General features: G+C 52.6%; 26 non-coding genes and 11 pseudogenes across 26 annotated transcripts; all 37 read right to left on the reverse strand.

Annotated features, from left to right (window-relative positions):
- Positions 1-5: 5 nt before the first annotated feature.
- LOC139281816 (5S ribosomal RNA) lies at positions 6-124 on the reverse strand. Its single transcript, XR_011596946.1, has one exon. It is a non-coding gene; the product is annotated as a 5S ribosomal RNA (ribosomal RNA).
- A 456-nt stretch (positions 125-580) lies between these two features.
- On the reverse strand, positions 581-699 carry LOC139281852 (5S ribosomal RNA). The gene has a single exon (XR_011596979.1). It is a non-coding gene; the product is annotated as a 5S ribosomal RNA (ribosomal RNA).
- Positions 700-860: 161 nt separating this feature from the next.
- Positions 861-979, reverse strand: LOC139307458 (5S ribosomal RNA; annotated as a pseudogene).
- A 182-nt stretch (positions 980-1161) lies between these two features.
- On the reverse strand, positions 1162-1280 carry LOC139281910 (5S ribosomal RNA). Its single transcript, XR_011597034.1, has one exon. It is a non-coding gene; the product is annotated as a 5S ribosomal RNA (ribosomal RNA).
- Positions 1281-1540: 260 nt separating this feature from the next.
- On the reverse strand, positions 1541-1659 carry LOC139282109 (5S ribosomal RNA). The gene has a single exon (XR_011597225.1). It is a non-coding gene; the product is annotated as a 5S ribosomal RNA (ribosomal RNA).
- A 367-nt stretch (positions 1660-2026) lies between these two features.
- Positions 2027-2145, reverse strand: LOC139306089 (5S ribosomal RNA). Its single transcript, XR_011599396.1, has one exon. It is a non-coding gene; the product is annotated as a 5S ribosomal RNA (ribosomal RNA).
- A 143-nt stretch (positions 2146-2288) lies between these two features.
- Positions 2289-2407, reverse strand: LOC139281867 (5S ribosomal RNA). The gene has a single exon (XR_011596993.1). It is a non-coding gene; the product is annotated as a 5S ribosomal RNA (ribosomal RNA).
- A 225-nt stretch (positions 2408-2632) lies between these two features.
- On the reverse strand, positions 2633-2751 carry LOC139281826 (5S ribosomal RNA). The gene has a single exon (XR_011596954.1). It is a non-coding gene; the product is annotated as a 5S ribosomal RNA (ribosomal RNA).
- A 456-nt stretch (positions 2752-3207) lies between these two features.
- Positions 3208-3326, reverse strand: LOC139306820 (5S ribosomal RNA). Its single transcript, XR_011599534.1, has one exon. It is a non-coding gene; the product is annotated as a 5S ribosomal RNA (ribosomal RNA).
- A 161-nt stretch (positions 3327-3487) lies between these two features.
- On the reverse strand, positions 3488-3606 carry LOC139307459 (5S ribosomal RNA; annotated as a pseudogene).
- Positions 3607-3788: 182 nt separating this feature from the next.
- LOC139281911 (5S ribosomal RNA) lies at positions 3789-3907 on the reverse strand. Its single transcript, XR_011597035.1, has one exon. It is a non-coding gene; the product is annotated as a 5S ribosomal RNA (ribosomal RNA).
- Positions 3908-4167: 260 nt separating this feature from the next.
- Positions 4168-4286, reverse strand: LOC139282110 (5S ribosomal RNA). The gene has a single exon (XR_011597226.1). It is a non-coding gene; the product is annotated as a 5S ribosomal RNA (ribosomal RNA).
- Positions 4287-4653: 367 nt separating this feature from the next.
- Positions 4654-4772, reverse strand: LOC139306094 (5S ribosomal RNA). Its single transcript, XR_011599398.1, has one exon. It is a non-coding gene; the product is annotated as a 5S ribosomal RNA (ribosomal RNA).
- A 143-nt stretch (positions 4773-4915) lies between these two features.
- On the reverse strand, positions 4916-5034 carry LOC139281868 (5S ribosomal RNA). Its single transcript, XR_011596994.1, has one exon. It is a non-coding gene; the product is annotated as a 5S ribosomal RNA (ribosomal RNA).
- A 225-nt stretch (positions 5035-5259) lies between these two features.
- Positions 5260-5378, reverse strand: LOC139282126 (5S ribosomal RNA). The gene has a single exon (XR_011597242.1). It is a non-coding gene; the product is annotated as a 5S ribosomal RNA (ribosomal RNA).
- A 260-nt stretch (positions 5379-5638) lies between these two features.
- On the reverse strand, positions 5639-5757 carry LOC139281743 (5S ribosomal RNA). Its single transcript, XR_011596900.1, has one exon. It is a non-coding gene; the product is annotated as a 5S ribosomal RNA (ribosomal RNA).
- Positions 5758-6076: 319 nt separating this feature from the next.
- LOC139281853 (5S ribosomal RNA) lies at positions 6077-6195 on the reverse strand. Its single transcript, XR_011596980.1, has one exon. It is a non-coding gene; the product is annotated as a 5S ribosomal RNA (ribosomal RNA).
- Positions 6196-6356: 161 nt separating this feature from the next.
- On the reverse strand, positions 6357-6475 carry LOC139307460 (5S ribosomal RNA; annotated as a pseudogene).
- A 182-nt stretch (positions 6476-6657) lies between these two features.
- On the reverse strand, positions 6658-6776 carry LOC139282166 (5S ribosomal RNA). Its single transcript, XR_011597282.1, has one exon. It is a non-coding gene; the product is annotated as a 5S ribosomal RNA (ribosomal RNA).
- Positions 6777-7036: 260 nt separating this feature from the next.
- Positions 7037-7155, reverse strand: LOC139304588 (5S ribosomal RNA). Its single transcript, XR_011599133.1, has one exon. It is a non-coding gene; the product is annotated as a 5S ribosomal RNA (ribosomal RNA).
- A 367-nt stretch (positions 7156-7522) lies between these two features.
- Positions 7523-7641, reverse strand: LOC139306102 (5S ribosomal RNA). Its single transcript, XR_011599399.1, has one exon. It is a non-coding gene; the product is annotated as a 5S ribosomal RNA (ribosomal RNA).
- Positions 7642-7784: 143 nt separating this feature from the next.
- LOC139281869 (5S ribosomal RNA) lies at positions 7785-7903 on the reverse strand. Its single transcript, XR_011596995.1, has one exon. It is a non-coding gene; the product is annotated as a 5S ribosomal RNA (ribosomal RNA).
- Positions 7904-8128: 225 nt separating this feature from the next.
- On the reverse strand, positions 8129-8247 carry LOC139281828 (5S ribosomal RNA). Its single transcript, XR_011596956.1, has one exon. It is a non-coding gene; the product is annotated as a 5S ribosomal RNA (ribosomal RNA).
- A 260-nt stretch (positions 8248-8507) lies between these two features.
- Positions 8508-8626, reverse strand: LOC139281755 (5S ribosomal RNA). Its single transcript, XR_011596901.1, has one exon. It is a non-coding gene; the product is annotated as a 5S ribosomal RNA (ribosomal RNA).
- A 319-nt stretch (positions 8627-8945) lies between these two features.
- Positions 8946-9064, reverse strand: LOC139307673 (5S ribosomal RNA; annotated as a pseudogene).
- Positions 9065-9281: 217 nt separating this feature from the next.
- On the reverse strand, positions 9282-9400 carry LOC139307772 (5S ribosomal RNA; annotated as a pseudogene).
- A 486-nt stretch (positions 9401-9886) lies between these two features.
- Positions 9887-10005, reverse strand: LOC139305919 (5S ribosomal RNA). Its single transcript, XR_011599362.1, has one exon. It is a non-coding gene; the product is annotated as a 5S ribosomal RNA (ribosomal RNA).
- Positions 10006-10160: 155 nt separating this feature from the next.
- LOC139281890 (5S ribosomal RNA) lies at positions 10161-10279 on the reverse strand. The gene has a single exon (XR_011597015.1). It is a non-coding gene; the product is annotated as a 5S ribosomal RNA (ribosomal RNA).
- Positions 10280-10888: 609 nt separating this feature from the next.
- LOC139281690 (5S ribosomal RNA) lies at positions 10889-11007 on the reverse strand (annotated as a pseudogene).
- Positions 11008-11512: 505 nt separating this feature from the next.
- On the reverse strand, positions 11513-11631 carry LOC139307497 (5S ribosomal RNA; annotated as a pseudogene).
- Positions 11632-11825: 194 nt separating this feature from the next.
- LOC139307639 (5S ribosomal RNA) lies at positions 11826-11944 on the reverse strand (annotated as a pseudogene).
- A 444-nt stretch (positions 11945-12388) lies between these two features.
- LOC139281707 (5S ribosomal RNA) lies at positions 12389-12507 on the reverse strand (annotated as a pseudogene).
- Positions 12508-12993: 486 nt separating this feature from the next.
- LOC139282150 (5S ribosomal RNA) lies at positions 12994-13112 on the reverse strand. Its single transcript, XR_011597266.1, has one exon. It is a non-coding gene; the product is annotated as a 5S ribosomal RNA (ribosomal RNA).
- A 603-nt stretch (positions 13113-13715) lies between these two features.
- LOC139305884 (5S ribosomal RNA) lies at positions 13716-13834 on the reverse strand. The gene has a single exon (XR_011599356.1). It is a non-coding gene; the product is annotated as a 5S ribosomal RNA (ribosomal RNA).
- Positions 13835-14024: 190 nt separating this feature from the next.
- Positions 14025-14143, reverse strand: LOC139307815 (5S ribosomal RNA; annotated as a pseudogene).
- Positions 14144-14599: 456 nt separating this feature from the next.
- Positions 14600-14718, reverse strand: LOC139307377 (5S ribosomal RNA; annotated as a pseudogene).
- Positions 14719-14893: 175 nt separating this feature from the next.
- On the reverse strand, positions 14894-15012 carry LOC139281940 (5S ribosomal RNA). Its single transcript, XR_011597062.1, has one exon. It is a non-coding gene; the product is annotated as a 5S ribosomal RNA (ribosomal RNA).
- Positions 15013-15017: the final 5 nt, after the last annotated feature.

Raw genomic sequence — 15017 nt, forward strand, 5'->3', positions numbered from 1 at the left:
GGAAAAGCTTGCAGCACCTGGTATTCCCAGGCGGTCTCCCATCCAAGTACTAACCAGGCCCGACCCTGCTTAGCTTCCGAGATCAGACGAGATCGGGCGTGTTCAGAGTGGTATGGCCGTAAGCCTCTGGGCCCTTCGCATACACGCTCCTTATAGTGTGTATGTGGCAGTGGCAGTGGCTCTACATAGTGTGTATGTGACAGTGGCTGTGGCTCTTTATAGTGTGTACGTCACAGAGTCAGCGGCTTTTCATAGTGTGCATGTGACCGCATCGGCAGCTCTTGGCAGTGTCTATGAGCACTGATACCCGTACTTCATCAACACACTGTGCCCTCCTCAACCCCACGCAGTTCAGCCTGCAGAAAGCTCCAGCAACCTTGCCCACCAGCCCAACTCGTGGGCCTACGCTTCAGCACCTCCCCGCGGACTACAGCTTGACAGGCGCGTCCGACGCAGCTTCGTGGCCCTGGTGCTCCGTATCTCTGGCACTCTGCTCAAGGCGTGGAGCGTTCAATGAGTTCAGCTGGGTGTTTCACTGCTGGAGCAGCACCCTGGCTGTCTCTAAAAAGGGAAGTGGAAAAGCTTACAGCACCTGGTATTCCCAGTTGGTCTCCCATCCAAGTACTAACCAGGCCCGACCCTGCTTAGCTACCGAGATCAGACGAGATCGGGCGTGTTCAGAGTGGTATGGCCGTAAGCCTCTGGGCCCTTCGCATACACGCTCCTTATAGTGTGTTAGTGGCAGTGGCAGTGGCAGTGGCTCTACATAGTGTGTATGTGACAGTGGCAGTGGCTCTTTAAAGCTGGGTCTTTCACTGCTGGAGCAGGACGCTGGCTTTCTCTAAAAAGGGAAGTGGAAAAGGTTACAGCACGTGGTATTCCCAGGAGGTCTCCCATCCAAGTAATAACCAGGCCCAACCCTGCTTAACTACCGTGATCAGACGAGATCGGGCGTGTTCAGAGTGGTATGGCCGTAAGCCTCAGGGCCCTTCCCATACACGCTCCTTATAGTGTGTATGTGGCAGTGGCAGTGGCTCTACATAGTGTGTATGTGACAGTGGCTCTACATAGTGTGTATGTGACAGTGGCAGTGGCACTTTAAAGTTGGGTGTTTCACTGCTGGAGCATCACCCTGGCTGTCTCTAAAAAGGGAAGTGGAAAAGCTTACAGCACCTGAAATTCCCAGGCGGTCTCCCATCCAAGTACTAACCAGGCCCGACCCTGCTTAGCTTCCGAGATCAGACGAGATCGGGCATGTTCAGAGTGGTATGGCCGTAAGCCTGTGGGCTCTTTGCATACACGCTCCTTATAGTGTGTATGTGTCAGTGGCATTGTCTCTACATAGTGTGTATGTGGCAGTGGCAGTGTCTCGACATAGTGTGTATGTGACAGTGGCAGTGGCTCTACATCGTGTGTATGTGGCAGTGGCAGTGGCAGTGGCTCTACATAGTGTGTATGTGACAGTGGCAGTGGCACTTTAAAGTTGGGTGTTTCACTGCTGGAGCAGCGCCCTGGCAGTCTCTAAAAAGTGAAGTGGAAAAGCTTACAGCACCTGGTATTCCCAGGCGGTCTCCCATCCAAGTACTAACCAGGCCCGACCCTGCTTAGCTTCCGAGAACAGATGAGATCGGGCGTGTTCAGAGTGGTATGTCCGTAAGCCTCTGGCCCATTCGCATACACGCTCCTTATAGTGTGTAAGTGGCAGTGGCTCTATATAGTGTGTATGTGACAGTGGCAGTGGCAGAGGCTCTACATAGTGTGTATGTGACAGTGGCAGTGGCACTTTAAAGTTGGGTGTTTCACTGCTGGAGCAGCACCCTGGCTGTCTCATATAAGGACCCGACCCTGCTTAGCTTCCGAGATCGGACGAGATCGGGCGTGTTCAGAGTGGTATGGCCGTAAGCCTGTGGGCCCTTTGCATCCACGCTCCTTATAGTGTGTATGTGGCAGTGGCATTGGCACTTTAAAGTTGGGTGTTTCACTGCTGGAGCAGCACCCTGGCTGTCTCTAAAAAGGGAAGTGGAAAAGCTTACAGCACCTGGTATTCCCAGGAGGTCTCCCATCCAAGTACCAACCAGGCCCGACCCTGCTTAGCTACCGAGATCAGACTAGATCGGGCGTGTTCAGAGTTGTATGGCCGTAAGCCTCTGGGCACTTCGCATACACGCTCCTTATAGTGTGTTAGTGGCAGTGGCTCTACATAGTGTGTATGTGACAGTGGCACTTTAAAGTTGGGTGTTTCACTGCTGGAGCAGCACCCTGGCTGTCTCTAAAAAGGGAAGTGGAAAAGCTTACAGCACCTGGTATTCCCAGGCAGTCTCCTATCCAAGTACTAACCAGGCCCGACCCTGCTTAGCTTCCGAGATCAGATGAGATCGGGCGTGTTCAGAGTGGTATGGCCGTCAGCCTGTAAGCTTGTGGGCACTTTGCATACACGCTCCTTATAGTGTGTATGTGGCAGTGGCATTGTCTCTATATATATTGTGTATGTGGCAGTGGCAGTGGCTCTACATAGTGTGTATGTGGCAGTGGCTCTACATAGTGTGTATGTGACAGTGGCAGTGGCACTTTAAAGTTGGGTGTTTCACTGCTGGAGCAGCGCCATGGCTGTCTCTAAAAAGTGAAGTGGAAAAGCTTGCAGCACCTGGTATTCCCAGGCGGTCTCCCATCCAAGTACTAACCAGGCCCGACCCTGCTTAGCTTCCGAGATCAGACGAGATCGGGCGTGTTCAGAGTGGTATGGCCGTAAGCCTCTGGGCCCTTCGCATACACGCTCCTTATAGTGTGTATGTGGCAGTGGCAGTGGCTCTACATAGTGTGTATGTGACAGTGGCTGTGGCTCTTTATAGTGTGTACGTCACAGAGTCAGCGGCTTTTCATAGTGTGCATGTGACCGCATCGGCAGCTCTTGGCAGTGTCTATGAGCACTGATACCCGTACTTCATCAACACACTGTGCCCTCCTCAACCCCACGCAGTTCAGCCTGCAGAAAGCTCCAGCAACCTTGCCCACCAGCCCAACTCGTGGGCCTACGCTTCAGCACCTCCCCGCGGACTACAGCTTGACAGGCGCGTCCGACGCAGCTTCGTGGCCCTGGTGCTCCGTATCTCTGGCACTCTGCTCAAGGCGTGGAGCGTTCAATGAGTTCAGCTGGGTGTTTCACTGCTGGAGCAGCACCCTGGCTGTCTCTAAAAAGGGAAGTGGAAAAGCTTACAGCACCTGGTATTCCCAGGAGGTCTCCCATCCAAGTACTAACCAGGCCCGACCCTGCTTAGCTACCGAGATCAGACGAGATCGGGCGTGTTCAGAGTGGTATGGCCGTAAGCCTCTGGGCCCTTCGCATACACGCTCCTTATAGTGTGTTAGTGGCAGTGGCAGTGGCAGTGGCTCTACATAGTGTGTATGTGACAGTGGCAGTGGCTCTTTAAAGCTGGGTCTTTCACTGCTGGAGCAGGACGCTGGCTTTCTCTAAAAAGGGAAGTGGAAAAGGTTACAGCACGTGGTATTCCCAGGAGGTCTCCCATCCAAGTAATAACCAGGCCCAACCCTGCTTAACTACCGTGATCAGACGAGATCGGGCGTGTTCAGAGTGGTATGGCCGTAAGCCTCAGGGCCCTTCCCATACACGCTCCTTATAGTGTGTATGTGGCAGTGGCAGTGGCTCTACATAGTGTGTATGTGACAGTGGCTCTACATAGTGTGTATGTGACAGTGGCAGTGGCACTTTAAAGTTGGGTGTTTCACTGCTGGAGCATCACCCTGGCTGTCTCTAAAAAGGGAAGTGGAAAAGCTTACAGCACCTGAAATTCCCAGGCGGTCTCCCATCCAAGTACTAACCAGGCCCGACCCTGCTTAGCTTCCGAGATCAGACGAGATCGGGCATGTTCAGAGTGGTATGGCCGTAAGCCTGTGGGCTCTTTGCATACACGCTCCTTATAGTGTGTATGTGTCAGTGGCATTGTCTCTACATAGTGTGTATGTGGCAGTGGCAGTGTCTCGACATAGTGTGTATGTGACAGTGGCAGTGGCTCTACATCGTGTGTATGTGGCAGTGGCAGTGGCAGTGGCTCTACATAGTGTGTATGTGACAGTGGCAGTGGCACTTTAAAGTTGGGTGTTTCACTGCTGGAGCAGCGCCCTGGCAGTCTCTAAAAAGTGAAGTGGAAAAGCTTACAGCACCTGGTATTCCCAGGCGGTCTCCCATCCAAGTACTAACCAGGCCCGACCCTGCTTAGCTTCCGAGAACAGATGAGATCGGGCGTGTTCAGAGTGGTATGTCCGTAAGCCTCTGGCCCATTCGCATACACGCTCCTTATAGTGTGTAAGTGGCAGTGGCTCTATATAGTGTGTATGTGACAGTGGCAGTGGCAGAGGCTCTACATAGTGTGTATGTGACAGTGGCAGTGGCACTTTAAAGTTGGGTGTTTCACTGCTGGAGCAGCACCCTGGCTGTCTCATATAAGGACCCGACCCTGCTTAGCTTCCGAGATCGGACGAGATCGGGCGTGTTCAGAGTGGTATGGCCGTAAGCCTGTGGGCCCTTTGCATCCACGCTCCTTATAGTGTGTATGTGGCAGTGGCATTGGCACTTTAAAGTTGGGTGTTTCACTGCTGGAGCAGCACCCTGGCTGTCTCTAAAAAGGGAAGTGGAAAAGCTTACAGCACCTGGTATTCCCAGGAGGTCTCCCATCCAAGTACCAACCAGGCCCGACCCTGCTTAGCTACCGAGATCAGACTAGATCGGGCGTGTTCAGAGTTGTATGGCCGTAAGCCTCTGGGCACTTCGCATACACGCTCCTTATAGTGTGTTAGTGGCAGTGGCTCTACATAGTGTGTATGTGACAGTGGCACTTTAAAGTTGGGTGTTTCACTGCTGGAGCAGCACCCTGGCTGTCTCTAAAAAGGGAAGTGGAAAAGCTTACAGCACCTGGTATTCCCAGGCAGTCTCCTATCCAAGTACTAACCAGGCCCGACCCTGCTTAGCTTCCGAGATCAGATGAGATCGGGCGTGTTCAGAGTGGTATGGCCGTCAGCCTGTAAGCTTGTGGGCACTTTGCATACACGCTCCTTATAGTGTGTATGTGGCAGTGGCATTGTCTCTATATATATTGTGTATGTGGCAGTGGCAGTGGCTCTACATAGTGTGTATGTGGCAGTGGCTCTACATAGTGTGTATGTGACAGTGGCAGTGGCACTTTAAAGTTGGGTGTTTCACTGCTGGAGCAGCGCCATGGCTGTCTCTAAAAAGTGAAGTGGAAAAGCTTGCAGCACCTGGTATTCCCAGGCGGTCTCCCATCCAAGTACTAACCAGGCCCGACCCTGCTTAGCTTCCAAGATCAGACGAGATCGGGCGTGTTCAGAGTGGTATGGCCGTAAGCCTCTGGGCCCTTCGCATACACGCTCCTTATAGTGTGTATGTGGCAGTGGCAGTAGCAGTGGCTTTACATAGTGTGTATGTGACAGTGGCAGTGGCTCTACATAGTGTGTATGTGGCAGTGGCAGTGGCAGTGGCTCTACATAGTGTGTATGTGACAGTGGCTCTACATAGTGTGTATGTGACAGTGGCAGTGGCACTTTAAAGTTGGGTGTTTCACTGCTGGAGCAGCGCCCTGGGTGTCTCTAAAAAGTGAAGTGGAAAAGCTTACAGCACCTGGTATTCCCAGGCGGTCTCCCATCCAAGTACTAACCAGGCCCGACCCTGCTTAGCTTCCGAGATCAGACGAGATCGGGCGTGTTCAGAGTGGTATGGCCGTAAGTATGTGGGCCCTTCGCATACACGCTCCTTATAGTGTGTATGTGGCATTGGCATTGTCTCTACATAGTGTGTATGTGACAATCCCAATCTGTTCAGCCTGCAGAAAGCTCCAGCAACCTTGCCCACCAGCCCAACTCGTGGGCCCACGCTTAAGCACCTCACCGCGGACTACAGCTTGACAGGCGCGTCCGACGCAGCTTCGTGGCCCTGGTGCTCCGTATCTGTGGCACTCTGCTCAAGGCGTGGAGCGTTCAATGAGTTCAGCTAGGTGTTTCACTGCTGGAGCAGCACCCTGGCTGTCTCTAAAAAGGGAAGTGGAAAAGCTTACAGCACCTGGTATTCCCAGTTGGTCTCCCATCCAAGTACTAACCAGGCCCGACCCTGCTTAGCTACCGAGATCAGACGAGATCGGGCGTGTTCAGAGTGGTATGGCCGTAAGCCTCTGGGCCCTTCGCATACACGCTCCTTATAGTGTGTTAGTGGCAGTGGCAGTGGCAGTGGCTCTACATAGTGTGTATGTGACAGTGGCAGTGGCTCTTTAAAGCTGGGTCTTTCACTGCTGGAGCAGGACGCTGGCTTTCTCTAAAAAGGGAAGTGGAAAAGGTTACAGCACGTGGTATTCCCAGGAGGTCTCCCATCCAAGTAATAACCAGGCCCAACCCTGCTTAACTACCGTGATCAGACGAGATCGGGCGTGTTCAGAGTGGTATGGCCGTAAGCCTCAGGGCCCTTCCCATACACGCTCCTTATAGTGTGTATGTGGCAGTGGCAGTGGCTCTACATAGTGTGTATGTGACAGTGGCTCTACATAGTGTGTATGTGACAGTGGCAGTGGCACTTTAAAGTTGGGTGTTTCACTGCTGGAGCATCACCCTGGCTGTCTCTAAAAAGGGAAGTGGAAAAGCTTACAGCACCTGAAATTCCCAGGCGGTCTCCCATCCAAGTACTAACCAGGACCGACCCTGCTTAGCTTCCGAGATCAGACGAGATCGGGCATGTTCAGAGTGGTATGGCCGTAAGCCTGTGGGCTCTTTGCATACACGCTCCTTATAGTGTGTATGTGTCAGTGGCATTGTCTCTACATAGTGTGTATGTGGCAGTGGCAGTGTCTCGACATAGTGTGTATGTGACAGTGGCAGTGGCTCTACATCGTGTGTATGTGGCAGTGGCAGTGGCAGTGGCTCTACATAGTGTGTATGTGACAGTGGCAGTGGCACTTTAAAGTTGGGTGTTTCACTGCTGGAGCAGCGCCCTGGCAGTCTCTAAAAAGTGAAGTGGAAAACCTTACAGCACCTGGTATTCCCAGGCGGTCTCCCATCCAAGTACTAACCAGGCCCGACCCTGCTTAGCTTCCGAGAACAGATGAGATCGGGCGTGTTCAGAGTGGTATGTCCGTAAGCCTCTGGCCCATTCGCATACACGCTCCTTATAGTGTGTAAGTGGCAGTGGCTCTATATAGTGTGTATGTGACAGTGGCAGTGGCAGTGGCTCTACATAGTGTGTATGTGACAGTGGCAGTGGCACTTTAAAGTTGGGTGTTTCACTGCTGGAGCAGCACCCTGGCTGTCTCATATAAGGACCCGACCCTGCTTAGCTTCCGAGATCGGACGAGATCGGGCGTGTTCAGAGTGGTATGGCCGTAAGCCTGTGGGCCCTTTGCATCCACGCTCCTTATAGTGTGTATGTGGCAGTGGCATTGGCACTTTAAAGTTGGGTGTTTCACTGCTGGAGCAGCACCCTGGCTGTCTCTAAAAAGGGAAGTGGAAAAGCTTACAGCACCTGGTATTCCCAGGAGGTCTCCCATCCAAGTACCAACCAGGCCCGACCCTGCTTAGCTACCGAGATCAGACTAGATCGGGCGTGTTCAGAGTTGTATGGCCGTAAGCCTCTGGGCACTTCGCATACACGCTCCTTATAGTGTGTTAGTGGCAGTGGCTCTACATAGTGTGTATGTGACAGTGGCACTTTAAAGTTGGGTGTTTCACTGCTGGAGCAGCACCCTGGCTGTCTCTAAAAAGGGAAGTGGAAAAGCTTACAGCACCTGGTATTCCCAGGCAGTCTCCTATCCAAGTACTAACCAGGCCCGACCCTGCTTAGCTTCCGAGATCAGATGAGATCGGGCGTGTTCAGAGTGGTATGGCCGTCAGCCTGTAAGCTTGTGGGCACTTTGCATACACGCTCCTTATAGTGTGTATGTGGCAGTGGCATTGTCTCTATATATATTGTGTATGTGGCAGTGGCAGTGGCTCTACATAGTGTGTATGTGGCAGTGGCTCTACATAGTGTGTATGTGACAGTGGCAGTGGCACTTTAAAGTTGGGTGTTTCACTGCTGGAGCAGCGCCATGGCTGTCTCTAAAAAGTGAAGTGGAAAAGCTTGCAGCACCTGGTATTCCCAGGCGGTCTCCCATCCAAGTACTAACCAGGCCCGACCCTGCTTAGCTTCCGAGATCAGACGAGATCGGGCGTGTTCAGAGTGGTATGGCCGTAAGCCTCTGGGCCCTTCGCATACACGCTCCTTATAGTGTGTATGTGGCAGTGGCAGTAGCAGTGGCTTTACATAGTGTGTATGTGACAGTGGCAGTGGCTCTACATAGTGTGTATGTGGCAGTGGCAGTGGCAGTGGCTCTACATAGTGTGTATGTGACAGTGGCTCTACATAGTGTGTATGTGACAGTGGCAGTGGCACTTTAAAGTTGGGTGTTTCACTGCTGGAGCAGCGCCCTGGGTGTCTCTAAAAAGTGAAGTGGAAAAGCTTACAGCACCTGGTATTCCCAGGCGGTCTCCCATCCAAGTACTAACCAGGCCCGACCCTGCTTAGCTTCCGAGATCAGACGAGATCGGGCGTGTTCAGAGTGGTATGGCCGTAAGTATGTGGGCCCTTCGCATACACGCTCCTTATAGTGTGTATGTGGCATTGGCATTGTCTCTACATAGTGTGTATGTGACAATCCCAATCTGTTCAGCCTGCAGAAAGCTCCAGCAACCTTGCCCACCAGCCCAACTCGTGGGCCCACGCTTAAGCACCTCACCGCGGACTACAGCTTGACAGGCGCGTCCGACGCAGCTTCGTGGCCCTGGTGCTCCGTATCTGTGGCACTCTGCTCAAGGCGTGGAGCGTTCAATGAGTTCAGCTAGGTGTTTCACTGCTGGAGCAGCACCCTGGCTGTCTCTAAAAAGGGAAGTGGAAAAGCTTACAGCACCTGGTATTCCCAGGCGGTCTCCCATCAAAGTAGTAACCAGGCTTGATCCTGCTTAGCTTCCGAGATCAGACGAGATCGGGCGTGTTCAGAGTGGTATGTCCGTAAGCCTGTGGGCACTTTGCATACACGCTCCTTATAGTGTGTATGTGGCAGTGGCATTGTCTCTATATATACTGTGTATGTGGCAGTGGCAGTGGCTCTACATAGTGTGTATGTGGCAGTGGCTCTACATAGTGTGTATGTGACAGTGGCAGTGGCTCTTTAAAGCTGGGTCTTTCACTGCTGGAGCAGTACGCTGGCTTTCTCTAAAAAGGGAAGTGGAAAAGGTTACAGCACGTGGTATTCCCAAGAGGTCTCCCATCCAAGTAATAACCAGGCCCGACCCTGCTTAACTACCGAGATCAGACGACATCGGGCGTGTTCAGAGTGGTATGGCCGTAAGTTTTGGGGCCTTCGCATACACGCTCCTTATAGTGTGTATGTGGCAGTGGCTCTACATAGTGTGTATGTGACAGTGGCTTTACATAGTGTGTATGTGACAGTGGCAGTGGCTCTTTATAGTGTGTACGTGACAGTGGCTCTACATAGTGTGTATGTGACAGTGGCAGTGGCAGTGGCTCTACATAGTGTGTATGTGACAGTGGCAGTGGCACTTTAAAGTTGGGTGTTTCACTGCTGGAGCAGCACCCTGGCTGTCTCAAAAAACGGCCCGACCCTGCTTAGCGTCCGAGATCTGATGAGATCGGGCGTGTTCAGAGTGGTATGGCCGTAAGCCTCTGGGCCCTTCGCATACATGCTCCTTATTGTGTGTATGTGGCAGTGGCAGTGGCATTGTCTCTACATAGTGTGTATGTGACAGTGGTACTTTAAAGTTGGGTGTTTCACTGCTGGAGCAGCACCATGGCTGTCTCTAAAAAGGGAAGTGGAAAAGCTTACAGCACCTGGTACTCCCAGGCGGTCTCCCATCCAAATACTAACCAGGACCGACCCTGCTTAGCTTTCGAGATCAGACGAGATCGGGCGTGTTCAGAGTGGTTTGGCCGTAAGCCTGTGGGCCCTTCGCATAACCGCTCCTTATAGTGTGTATGTGGCAGTGGCATTGTCTCTACATTGTGTGTATGTGACAGTGGCAGTGGCACTTTAAAGTTGGGTGTTTCACTGCTGGAGCAGCACCCTGGCTGTCTCTGAAAAAGGAAGTGGAAAAGCTTACAGCACCTGGTATTCCCAGGAGGTCTCCCATCCAAGTACTAACCAGGCCCGACATTGCTTAGCTACCGAGATCAGACGAGATCGGGTGTGTTCAGAGTGGTATGGCCGTAAGCCTCTGGGCCCATCGCATACACGGTCCTTATAGTGTGTTAGTGGCAGTGGCAGTGGCAATGGCTCTACATAATGTGTATGTGACAGTGGCTCTACATAGTGTGTATGTGACAGTGGCAGTGGCAGTTGCAGTGGCTCTACATAGTGTGTATGTGACAGTGGCAGTGGCACTTTAAAGTTGTGTGTTTCACTGCTGGAGCAGCACCCAGGCTGTCTCTAAAAAGGGCCCGACCCTGCTTAGCTTCCGAGATCAGACGAGATCAGGCGTGGTCAGAGTGGAATGGCCGTAAGCCTCTGGGCCCTTCGCATACATGCTCCTTATAGTGTGTATGTGGCAGTGGCATTGTCTCTACATAGTGTGTATGTGACAATCCCACGCAGTTCAGCCTGCAGAAAGCTCCAGCAACCTTGCCCACCAGCCCAACTCGTGGGCCCACGCTTAAGCACCTCCCCGCGGACTACCGCTTGACAGGCGCGTCCGACGCAGCTTCGTGGCCCTGGTGCTCCGTATCTGTGGCACTCTGCTCAAGGCGTGGAGCGTTCAATGAGTTCAGCTAGGTGTTTCACTGCTGGAGCAGCACCCTGGCTGTCTCTAAAAAGGGAAGTGGAAAAGTTTACAGCACCTGGTATTCCCAGGCGGTCTCCCATCAAAGTACTAACCAGGCTTGATCCTGCTTAGATTCCGAGATCAGACGAGATCGGGGGTGTTCAGAATGGTATGTGCGTAAGCCTGTGGGCCCTTCCCATACACGCTCCTTATAGTGTGTATGTGGCAGTGGCAGTGGCTCTACATAGTGTGTATGTGAAAGTGGCTCTACATAGTGTGTATGTGACAGTGGCAGTGGCAGTGGCAGTGGCTCTACATATTGTGTATGTGAAAGTGGCTCTACATAGTGTGTATGTGACAGTGGCAGTGGCAGTGGCAGTGGCTCTACATAGTGTGTATGTGACAGTGGCAGTGGCACTTTAAAGTTGGGTGTTTCACTGCTGGAGCAGCACCCTGGCTGTCTCTAAAAAGGACCCGACCCTGCTTAGCTTCCGAGATCGGACGAGATCGGGCTTGTTCAGAGTGGTATGGCCGTAAGCCTGTGGGCCCTTTGCATACCCGCTCCTTATAGTGTGTATGTGGCAGTGGCTCTACATGGTGTGTAAGTGACAGTGGCAGTGGCTGTTTAAAGCTATGTGTTTCACTGCTGGAGCATCACCCTGGCTGTCTCTAAAAATTGAAGTGGAAAATTTTACAGCACCTGGTACTCCCAGGCGGTCTCCTATCCAAGTACTAACCAGGCCTGACCCTGCTTAGCTTCCGAGATCAGACGAGACCGGGCGTGTTCAGAGTGGTATGGCCGTAAGCCTGTGGGTGCTTTGCATACACGCTCCTTATAGTGTGTATGTGGCAGTGGCAGTGGCTCTACATAGTGTGTATGTGGCAGTGGCAGTGGAAGTGGCTCTACATAGTGTGTATGTGACAGTGGCAGTGGCTCTGTAAAGCTGGGTGTTTCACTGCTGGAGCAGCACCCTGGCTGTCTCTAAAAAGGGAAGTGGAAAAGCTTTCAGCACCTGGTATTCCCAGGCATTCTCCCATCCAAGTACTAACCAGGCCCAACCCTGCTTAGCCTCCGAGATCAGACGAGATCGGGCGTCCTCAGAGTGGTATGGCCGTAAGTTTTGGGGCCTTCGCATACACGCTCCTCATAGTGTGTATGTGGCAGTGGCAGTGGCAGTGGCTCTACATAGTGTGTATGTGACAATGGCTCTACATAGTGTGTATGTGACAGTGGCAGTGGCAGTGGCTCTACATAGTGTGTATGTGACAGTTGCAGTGGCACTTTAAAGTTGGGTGTTTCACTGCTGGAGCAGCACCCTGGCTGTCTCTAAAAAGGGCCCGACCCTGCTTAGCTTCCGAGATCTGATGAGATCGGGCGTGTTCAGAGTGGTATGGCCGTAAGCCTCTGGGCCCTTCGCATACACGCTCCTTATAGTGTGTATGTGGCAGTGGCAGTGGCAGTTTCTCTACATAGTGTGTATGTGACAGTGGCAGTGGCTCTTTAAAGCTAGGTGTTTCACTGCTGGAGCAGCACCCTGGCTGTCTCTAAAAAGGGAAGTGGAAAAGCTTACAGCACCTGGTATTCCCAGGCATTCTCCCATCCATGTACTAACCATTCCCGACCCTGCTTAACTTCCGAGATCAGACGAGATCGGGCGTCCTCAGAGTGGTATGGCCGTTAGTTTTGGGGCCTTCGCATACACGCTCCTTATAGTGTGTATGTGGCAGTGGCAGTGGCTCTACATAGTGTGTATGTGACAGTGGCTTTACATAGTGTGTATGTGACAGTGGCAGTGGCTCTTTATAGTGTGTACGTGACAGTGGCTCTACATAGTGTGTATGTGACAGTGGCAGTGGCAGTGGCTCTACATAGTGTGTATGTGACAGTGGCAGTGGCACTTTAAAGTTGGGTGTTTCACTGCTGGAGCAGCACCCTGGCTGTCTCTAAAAAGGACCCGACCCTGCTTAGCTTACGAGATCGGACGAGATCGGGCGTGTTCAGAGTGGTATGGCCGTAAGCCTGTGGGCCCTTTGCATACACGCTCCTTATAGTGTGTATGTGGCAGTGGCTCTACATAGTGTGTATGTGACAGTGGCAGTGGCACTTTAAAGTTGGGTGTTTCACTGCTGGAGCAGCGCCCTGGGTGTCTCTAAAAAGTGAAGTGGAAAAGCTTACAGCACCTGGTATTCCCAGGCGGTCTCCCATCCAAGTACTAACCAGGCCCGACCCTGCTTAGCTTCCGAGATCAGACGAGATCGGGCGTGTTCAGAGTGGTATGGCCGTAAGCCTCTGGGCCCTTCGCATACACGGTCCTTATAGTGTGTTAGTGGCAGTGGCAGTGGCAGTGGCTCTACATAGTGTGTATGTGACAGTGCCTCTACATAGTGTGTATGTGACAGTGGCAGTGGCAGTGGCTCTACATAGTGTGTATGTGACAGTGGCAGTGGCACTTTAAAGTTGGGTGTTTCACTGCTGGAGCAGCACCCAGGCTGTCTCTAAAAAGGGCCCGACCCTGCTTAGCTTCCGAGATCAGACGAGATCAGGCGTGTTCAGAGTGGAATGGCCGTAAGCCTGTGGGCCCTTTGCATACACGCTCCTTATAGTGTGTATGTGGCAGTGGCATTGTCTCTACATAGTGTGTATGTGACAATCCCACGCAGTTCAGCCTGCAGAAAGCTCCAGCAACCTTGCCCACCAGCCCAACTCTTGGGCCCACGCTTAAGCACCTCCCCGCGGACTACAGCTTGACAGGCGCGTCCGACGCAGCTTCGTGGCCCTGGTGCTCCGTATCTCTGGCACTCTGCTCAAGGCGTGGAGCGTTCAATGAGTTCAGCTGGGTGTTTCACTGCTGGAGCAGCACCCTGGCTGTCTCTAAAAAGGGAAGTGGAAAAGCTTACAGCACCTGGTATTCCCAGGCATTCTCCCATCCAACTACTAACCAGGCCCGACCCTGCTTACCTTCCGAGATCAGACGAGATCGGGCGTGTTCAGAGTGGTATGGCCGTAAGCCTGTAAGCCTGTGGGCACTTTGCATACACGCTCCTTATAGTGTGTATGTGGCAGTGGCAGTGGCTCTACATAGTGTGTATGTGACAGTGGCTGTGGCTCTTTATAGTGTGTATGTGACAGTGGCACTTTAAAGTTGGGTGTTTCACTGCTGGAGCAGCACCCTGGCTGTCTCTAAAAAGGGAAGAGGAAAAGCTCACAGCACCTGGTATTCCCAGTCGCTCTACCATCCAAATACTAACCAGGCCCGACCCTACTTAGCTTCCGAGATCAGACGAGATCGGGCTTGTTCAGAGTGGTATGGCCGTAAGTCTGTGGGCCCTTTGCATACACGCTCCTTATAGTGTGTATGTGGCAGTGGCAGTGGCTCTACATAGTGTGTATGTGACAGTGGCTGTGGCTCTTTATAGTGTGTACGTCACAGAGTCAGCGGCTTTTCATAGTGTGCATGTGACCGCATCGGCAGCTCTTGGCAGTGTCTATGAGCACTGATACCCGTACTTCATCAACACACTGTGCCCTCCTCAACCCCACGCAGTTCAGCCTGCAGAAAGCTCCAGCAACCTTGCCCACCAGCCCAACTCGTGGGCCTACGCTTCAGCACCTCCCCGCGGACTACAGCTTGACAGGCGCGTCCGACGCAGCTTCGTGGCCCTGGTGCTCCGTATCTCTGGCACTCTGCTCAAGGCGTGGATCGTTCAATGAGTTCAACTGGGTGTTTCACTGCTGGAGCAGCACCCTGGCTGTCTCTAAAAAGGGAAGTGGAAAAGATTACAGCACCTGGTATTCCCAGGCATTCTCCCATCCAAGTACTAACCAGGCCCGACCCTGCTTACCTTCCGAGATCAGACGAGATCGGGTGTCCTCAGAGTGGTATGGCCGTAAGTTTTGGGGTCTTCGCATACACGCTCCTTATAGTGTGTATGTGGCAGTGGCTCTACATAGTGTGTATGTGACAGTGGCTCTACATAGTGTGTATGTGACAGTGGCAGTGGCACTTTGAAGTTGGGTGTTTCACTGCTGGAGCAGCGCCCTGGCTGTCTCTAAAAAGTGAAGTGGAAAAGCTTACAGCACCTGGTATTCCCAGGCGGTCTCCCATCCAAGTACTAACCAGGCCTGACCCTGCTTAGCTTCCGAGATCAGACGAGATCGGGCGTGTTCAGAGTGGTATGGCCGTAAGCCTCTG

This window comes from Enoplosus armatus, chromosome 2, assembly GCF_043641665.1.
Source record: "Enoplosus armatus isolate fEnoArm2 chromosome 2, fEnoArm2.hap1, whole genome shotgun sequence".
Classification (NCBI taxonomy): Eukaryota; Metazoa; Chordata; class Actinopteri; order Centrarchiformes; family Enoplosidae; genus Enoplosus; species Enoplosus armatus.